The following is a 9,423-nucleotide window of genomic DNA, read 5'->3' on the forward strand; positions in this document are numbered from 1 at the left end:
TTTGCAACAATGTGGATGGAACTAGAGGGTATTATGCTTAGCAAAATAAGTCAATCAGAGAAAGACAACTATCATATGATCTCCCTGATATGAGGAAGTGGAGATGCAATGTGGAGGGTGTTGGGGGGTAGGAAAAGAAAAAATGAAAGAAGGTGGGATTGGGAGGGAGACAAACCATAGACTCAATCTCAAAAAACAGACTGAGGATTGCTGGGTGGTGGGGATATGGACATTGGGGAGGGTATGTGCTATGATGAGTGCTGTGAAATATGTAAACCTGGCGATTCACAGACCTGTAGCCCTGGGGATAAAATTCCATTATATGTTTATTAAAAAAATAAATTAATTTTAAAAAAAGAATACCGAATAATATCAAACATATTTTATGACCACAATGTTATGAAACTGGAAATCAATCACAAAAAGAAAAGTAGAAAAAAATCAAATGTGAGATTAAACAAAATGCTACAAAACAACAAATGTGTCAGTGAAGAAATCAAAGGAGCTATCAGAAAATGCCTTGAGACAGATGAAAATGAAAATATAACCCACCAAAATCCATGGGATGCAGCAAAAGCAGTTCTAAGAGGGAAGTTTATAGCAACAAAGGCCTACCTCAAGAAACAAGAAAAATCTCAAATAAACAATCTAATTTTATACATAAAAGAACTAGAAAAGGAGGAATAAACAAAACCCAGAGTTAGTCGAATGAAAGAAAAAAGATCAGAATGAAAATAAATGGGATCGAGACAAAAAAAAAAAAATCAGTGAAACTAGATCTTTGAAAAGATACACTTGATCTTAGCCAAAAGGCCGAGAAGCGATAGTTCTTTGAAAAGATAAACAAAATTGATAAACCTTTCACTAGACTCAGTAATAAATAGAGACATTTTTCTAAAAAAAAAAAAAAAAGCGCCATCAGGGGGTCAAGAGACACATAAAAAGATGTTCAGCATCAATAGATATCAAGGAAATGAAAATCAAAACCGCAAATCAGTCAGGCTAGTATCAAAAAAATAAGAAATAATAAATTTTGGTGAGGATGGAAAGAAAACAACTTCTTGGGCATTGTTGATGGGAATGTAAATTGGTGCAGCCAGTATGGAAAACAGAGATATTTCTCAAAAAAATTTAAAAATAGAACCACCATATGATCCAGCAATACTACTTCTGAGTATTAATCCAAAGAAAAGGAACACTGATTTGAAAAGATATATGCACTCCTATTTTTTGTTTATTGGTGCACTATTACAATAGATCATACACAGAAATAACCAATGTCTGTTGATGGATGAATGGATTTAAGATGTTGTACACACATACATACATACACATACACACAAACACAAGACATGCATTTGATTACTAAGCCATAAGGAAAAATGAAATACTGCCATTTGTGACAACATGGATGGACTTTGAATGTATTATGCTAACTGAAATAAGTCAGAGAAAGACAATTACCATATGATTTCACTTATATGTGGAATCTAAAAAAACAAAACAAACAAAAGCACTGGGTGTGGTGAAAAAATAATGAATGCTGTTTTTCTGAAAATAAATAAATTGGAAAAAAATTTAAGTAAAAAATAATAGAAACAATAAAAAAAATCAGAAAAAGACCCATAAATAAATACAAAGAATAAACTGATGATTACCAGAAGGGAAGGGGTTGAGGATGGGCAAATGGATGAAGGGGAGTGTATCATGGCAGGAACAGAATGGAGTGAAGGTCTTGCCTGGAAAGTAATCATAGCACAGCTGGATTAGAGACTGACCAGGTAAGAGACTGCACATTACAGAATGACATGTGCTGTAAGATATGTGGCAACTATGGTTGTGTATCTGAGAGGAATCTAGCATAGGCTAGAGAAGGGGAGTGATTACTTGTGAAGGCTTTCTGGAGGACAGTATCTGAGCAGCTTCCCCCAAATGTATAGGATATGAGAAGAGATGCTAACTGGAGAGATCCTAATATACCATGACCAAGAGGAGCCTGGGTGGTTCATTCAGTTGAGCATCTCCCTTTGGCTCAGGTCATGATCTCAGGGTCCTGAAATCAAGTCCCACGTCAGGCTCCCTGATCAGCGGGAATCTGCTTCTCCTTCTTCCTCTGACTTTCTCCCCTCTATCATGCTCTCTTGCTCTGTCTCTCAAATAAATAAACAAAATCTTAAAAAGAAATACCTGACCAAGTTGTCTTAAAAAATAAGACCAGGGCGCCTGGGTGGCTGAGTGGGTTGAATGTTCAACTCTTGATTTTAGCTCAGGTCATGATCTCAGGGTTGTGTAATCAAGCCCCGGGTAGGATTTTACACTTAGGCTTGTTATCCTTCTCCCTCTGCTCCTCCTCCATTTGCACACCACCTCCCTAAAATAAATAAATAAATAAATAAATTTATTTTAAAATAAGGCAAATCATTTTCATACATATGCATTTGACAGGCTTTTTTTTTCCTAAAGAAATTGGGATTAAGATAAATTAGTACTTATTGATATTGCTGAAGTACTAGTTAATTACAAATTGTACTTTACTCTTTGAAGGACTACAGAGAAAGCTAGTGTGTGTCTATAATAACAAGGTAGGGAAGAATTATGAGCAGACAAATATCTGCCATGGTACTCTAATACAGAAGAAAAGAGACACTCATGCCTTCTGGAAGTTTAATATCTAGTAGGCAGAACAAAACACAGAGGAAATTAAATTAGTATGGCAGATTTAAATAAATGCCATCCTGTCTTCTATGATTCATTTACAAGTGAATGGGAAAGATTAAAAAATCTTTGGGAAATTCAGAGGACTAAGAAATTACAGCTGATTGGAGATGAGGCAGAGTTTACAGGAGAAACCGAATCTCAAAGGGGTCCGCAGCAAGACCTTGAATCAATACTTATGTCTATGAATGCTTTTGTTTGTGCACATTAACAACACATTATGAGTGATTTGAGGATCAATTATCCTGCCTTAAAATACAGTTTGCTAGTAATATCCAGTCATTAAAATTAACCTCATTGAAATCAATTCACTTTTATTTGATAATTTGGATCAAGCTCTTAACTTTCCTTGGGTCATTTTGTTTTCATCTGCCATGGATTTTCCCATTGCATGTATATGTTCATGCTTTTATTCTAAAGATCATGAGGTTTCTGTAGATGTAGGCAGAAAGTCAGATCCATTTTTTCTTAGGCTGTGGTTAAATAGGCATGAATGCAAGAAGACATATTGTTACCAGAACACTTTCAACAATAAACTTTTTTTGAAAGATGAATTTTCCAAAAAGTTGAAATCTACTTTTATGGTCAATAGAAGAAAATAATGAATTTTTCCTATTCAGATTCTATTAAGTTGCCCATTCTAACACAATTTACTTCAAAAATATTTTAATTCTGTTAGCTTTAATTCCACTATTAAGAAAACATATTTTAGATATGTGTTTTGATCTATTCACTCTTAAAGTAATGTTGTATCCATATGTTAGACATAATAGAGAATATCATCCTGACAATAGAAATTTCTCAGTGTCTGGGGAAAGTTGATAGATTTTATGGGCATATTACCTTGTCAGACATTCCTGTGTACTCTATTCATTTTTTATACTACTTTGGCTGAAAACCATCCTATCCCAATTATTTATAACAGTGAAGTTGAACAAGTTATTTGCTAACATCTTCTTTAGAGACACTTGGTAAATCTGAATAATTATGTCCAATAAAAAGAGTCCCTGGAATTGATAATTTACCATCAGCCATGGTAATAAAGATTAATGTCAGGAACTCATTTAATCTTAAGGCAAAACTGTCATTTAATTTTACTGTCTTCTGTTCTCCTTGTATTACATAATGAAGTTATGGGTTAAAATCTTTGTATTGCTTTTTGTAAGATTTTGAATTGCAATTTTAATCTCATGTAAAATTACTTTTCCCCAGAAAAATGAGGAAAGTGTTTTAAAATAACCATATTTATTAACACAAATAATATAGAATGAGGAATATTTGACTATAACTTTTCCTGACAAATGAAAAAGAGGGTTTACTCCTTCCTACAATGGAAACCAACTGATTAATGAATGTTGTAAATTACATATTCTCTCCTTCCAAAGAATAAAAGTGATCTCACATAGCATATTGCATTTACTCTGAGATAGAGAGGAAAACATGTTATAGTTTTTTATTATATGAACATAAAATTTTAAGTAAAATGCTCCTACCTGGAGTGTATAAGATTATGTAGTTGAAACACACACACAGACACACACATGCACAGACTCACATATACATGTAAATGCACACACACACACACACACACACACACACACACACGGACCTGATTTTCTAATTTTTATTCTGAAAAAGAAAATACTGTAGTATGTAGATGACTTCATTATTTTTCTGTCCTTTCTTTCCCTCACTGTATAGTTTAATAATATGCATATGATAGCATTGAATAGATACATGATGTTTGTACATTAATTTCTAATTAATAACATCTACCTTTTCAATATAATTTTACTGATTTCAATTAATTGACTATGTAGAGATAGATAAAAACAATATTGAGAAATCTACAAATATATGATAACTACACTTAAATCTATATTCTTAAATTATCCATATTCTTATTCTTGGAGCATCCTTATTTATAATGGCAACCAATACTAAAGAAGAGCAATCTAATTTCAAAGATACAAAATCAAAAAAGGACATTTCTTCTAAATTTTTATACTTGTTCTTTTTCTACCTTGTTTTACTCAGTAAAAGGCACTCAAAGTAGAACAAATAATTTGTATCTTTCCCTTTTAAAATAATTTTTCACCATTAAATCTATTAAGGGATGAAATATCTTTCAGATTGCTGCTATCTTCTCATCCAGATGCAATCTGTCTCAACTCTATTGTTTTGAGTTATGTAATTGTTTCACTTCCAACTTATGCAATGTCAAAATAACTTCTTTATCTAGATATGTTACTAGGAAAAACTCAAATTCTTATGTAAAATGCCATTCAAATTCAACATCGTGTCATCTGAGAAACCAGTTGGTTTATTATCACAGCCAGTGTTACAGAATAGGTGGTTATATAGGCAGCCCTAGTTTTAGGAAGTACAAATTCCTAAAACTAGGGCTTCCAATTTGCAAATTGGACAATAGAGACGTAGTGAGAATAAGACAATACAAAGAAGTTGCATTACTTCTTTTGTGAATCAAATCTATAATCCCTCATTTAAAAAAATATATATGTATATATATAAACCTATTTTATTTTTGTAGAGAAAAAAATGTAAAAATTCAGATAAAACAGAGTTGCACATATAGAGTTTAATATGTTTAATGTGTGACAGATACTGTTCTCAGATCTTACGTTGATTAACTCCTGAAGTCTTCACAACTATTTTATGGAATAGTCACTATTATTACCCCCAGTAAGAAGATGAGTAAACTGAGACATCAAGAAGTTAAGTAACTTGAGTGAGTTTAGTCAACTGTGGAGTTAGGATTCAAATCCAGAAACTCTGTTTCTAGAATCTGAGCTTTTAAACACTGTAGGAAAAGTTTCAAAGAATATTTAACTATCAACTGAGAATATATAAATATATATACATATATATACACATATATATGTGTGTGTATGTCCATATATATATATGGATCTATTTGTACATATGCAAATCTCTATGTTTATATGCATATATATACAGATATATACATATACATATAGTTATGCATGTATAATTACATATACCTTTTTTTTAATCCAAATGAGTTTATATTTAACAGTTAACCAGAATTTTGAATAAGAACTGCGTGGGAGATTTAACATATTTACTCCAGGGAATTAAAATTCCCTGCTCTTGCTACAATAGCAGGGGACATCCATGTTTATCTGGTGATTCTAAAGGAAAAGAAAGTCTTAATTTTTAAAAAAGATTTTGTTTACTTACTTAAGAGAGAGAGTGACAGAGAGAACGAGAGGGGAGAAGGTCAGAGGGAGAAGCAGAATGTCCATGGGGCTGGGAGCCAATGTGGAACTCGATCCCGGAGCAAGAAGGCAGTTGCTCTGACCTGAGCAGAAGGCAGTAGCTTAACCAACTGAGCCACCCAGGTGGTGGAAAAGAAAGTCTTATAGCAATTTTAAGTTGAAAACATTATCACAATTTAGTAATTTAAACTGTGCAGTTCTATGTAAGCATTTTAAAATTTTAACGTTGATTTAATAACAAACTTTTTTACCTCCCTAGTTAAGGTCTTGTGTGGTCAGGAAACCTCAAGTAGGTTCTATCACCACTTATTGCAATTATTATTCAGTAGCCAGTGATGTCTTTGAAGCAAGCCCATTTTTACCTTTGTGAATGTAGATCATCATCCTTTTCCTAAGGAGAGGAGTGAGATGGGATGACAGAAGCTTTTAGCATCCACCATTTTGTTATTTTTTCTATTGACTAAAGAAATTAAATGATCAATCCCTTTGGTAATACAGGATTATGTCCCAGAAAAGGATCAGCCAACTACAAGAAAACACAATCATAATGAATCATAATGCAAAAGAATATAGTTTGAAATGTCAGTTCAGATTACTGGATCTTAATTAATTGATTTGCATGAGTCCATGCAGGTAGCTTGCTAGGAGCTAAGTAAGGGAAGAACAGCTAAACACTCCAATCTATTCTTGTCTTGGCTGTGTTTTGGCAATTCTTGGTGGTGGTTAACTAATCTGCCTTCAATAGGAGCGGGAACAAGTTTGGTCCTGTGATTAATTAGAACTTCTAGTTACTAAAACTGATACTAGGAGTTCCCACTTGGTTGGTGCTATTTGTGTTAGCCTATCCAAGAATAATTAACTAGGTGAATATTGAGGAAGCAAGAATTCACATTTAATTTTCCTGATCAGAAGTTCCCTGCAATTTTCCCAACCAGATCTGTCTTCCAGTCCACACCCTAACATTCTCCTCCTTTGCCTTCCCAATTCCAGCAGTTGCAAGAACTTTAGCCTATCATCATTTGAGACAGGAACATGGACAAAAGATGGAAACCAATAATCATCAGTTGTGTCATATCCAAATATATTCCTGGTTATATCTCTGTTCTTTCATTGGACTTTACAGGATGGAAATGCTTTGTTTTTAGCAAATTCCTTTTCAAACATGACACTTCATACAAACACCCATAAAATGGACGCCTATGGTTCCATTTGTGTGGATATGTGTAAAGATGTCTCCTTAATGTCACTGACCATAAAACTAAAAGTGATAAAACTTCTTATTAATTACTTTTGACCCCAAAATACATTTTACTCTAAAATGAGCAGCAACTCCTCCTAATTATATTTCTTATTTTGGTATAGCCTCAGCCATGTTTTCCTATTATATTCAGAGACAACAAGTTTTCTATTAGACCACATTCACAGAGATACAAATAAAGCATTGAATATTTTAGGCATAATTGTTCGATAATATATTTTTAAGATTATTTATTTATCTTAGAGAGAGAGAAAGCCTGCAATCACAAGTGTGCAAGTGGAGGGAAGTGCAAAGGGAGAGACAGAGAAGGTCGAGTGGAGAGCCTGACGTGGGGCTTGATCTCACAACCCTGAGATCATGCCCTGAACCAAAATCAAGAGTCAGGGGCTTGACTAACTGAGATACCCAGGAACCCTGTTCTATTTTAACATTATAATTACAGATGTTGAAGAGAAGGTGTTGTATAATCCCTGTATTTCAGGGTTATAGAGGGATGTTCAGTAAAGGTATATCAGAGAATCAGAATCACCATAAATGATGCAGAATAAGAAATTTATAGTAGAAATGAGAACTTACCAATTTTTTGAAGTGAGTTAAAGTCTATATAGAAGACTGATACTTTTGTTTCTGATATGGGACCTAAAGATAGCAAGCTGGTAGCTGGGTGCAAAAGATGGACACAAAGTAAGGGACTCCGGGGAAATACTGACATTTTGGAACTCAGAATTTCAAACTGGAAACCACGTCTTTCTCTAACTCAAATCTCAATATGAACAATGGGCAGTGAAAGCTTCGCCATGCAGTGACATACCCATTTGGCTCAGGATCCGGAGAACCTGAATGATGTGATTTAGCAGGAAGTAGAGGCACTTAAGTCCTGGATGCTGTTCCTTGGCAACAAGGGGAGCCAGCAGGGCAATAGCAATATGTGGAACTGCAGCAACATGTGGGTCTGACAAACTTCCAGTGCAGCCGCAGCTCCTCTAGCTTTGGCTCGCAGAGAATACACACCAAAGATCTCTTAAGATGTTTGAAGTTTCATTCTTATATGGATTTCTTACCATCTTGATAAAGGGGGCCTCCTCTGTATCCTTTCGGTGAACGCGGTTAGTATAAGATTGGAGAATTTGTGAGTAAGTCTTATATGATTACTCCATTATAGCTTTTCAAACATTCTAAACCTTTAGATACCTTCATTTATAAAATACCAAGGAAAATCTGTCATTTTATCTCCATTGGTCTCTGTCTGTGATCTGTTTTGGTCACCTAAGTTCAGTGCTAGAACTGTTTTCAACCCATCATGTATAACATCTTAAAACAGAAAGTTTACTTAGTATGCTCATATGAAAGAATTCACTCCAGTCCAATGATATATTTATTTCACTCTGTTTCAATACCAGTAGGATTAATCCCCATGCATATTGTCAGCATTTCTGCTAATACAAATTAGCTAAAGACTTACAACTTTTTTCATGCTTATTCTACCTTCCCATGTATTATAATTTTGGGTTAACCTCTTGTGGCCTGCCAGGACTTGAATCTAATTATAAGTTCAGAGACAATAAGAGGTGATGGGATAGTTATTAAAGAGTATCAAGAGTTCACTTCAAGTCAGATACTTTAGAGGAGGCCATTACAGGTATGCACCAAAGTTGAAGGTAAATCTATTTTTAATGGTAAAAACATTTCAGAATAATTTATGAGGTCAAAGTCCTCAGCTTCAACAGACTGTGCTCATAAGGATCTGTACTAATTTTAAGTGTCCCTATTCTTCCAAATTGATATCTTAATTTTAACAAAAGACACCCATGATGTTACAAATGTAATTTGTAATTTACTCACTTATAATTTAGAATGTAAAATTGTAATCTTACTTGTAGGATAAGACTTAAGTTTGACTTTTAGAAATCTTAATTCTATGGATACAGAAGTTAAGTGTTCCATTTTAGGAGATCATAAAAGGGTTCTTGTCTCTTACCTGGACCCAAAATTGAGATGATATTTTAGTACTAAGCTTAAGTCCTGTCTATTTCCCCAAACTACTAGCATACTAAGGAATATAACCAACCCCCTTGTACTCTGCTATTTTCACTACTGGATTCTGTGGCATAGCCATTCAAAAATGACTTCTGTAGCACTTGATTATAGATATCTCCAGATGATAATTTAAATAACTCTTTTGTCAGGGAA

General features: G+C 33.9%; 1 pseudogene; it reads right to left on the minus strand.

Annotated features, from left to right (window-relative positions):
- Nucleotides 1–738: 738 nt before the first annotated feature.
- On the minus strand, nucleotides 739–825 carry LOC122890594 (annotated as a pseudogene).
- Nucleotides 826–9,423: the final 8,598 nt, after the last annotated feature.

This window comes from Neovison vison, chromosome 11 (genome assembly GCF_020171115.1).
Source record: "Neovison vison isolate M4711 chromosome 11, ASM_NN_V1, whole genome shotgun sequence".
In the NCBI taxonomy this organism is placed as follows: Eukaryota; Metazoa; Chordata; class Mammalia; order Carnivora; family Mustelidae; genus Neogale; species Neogale vison.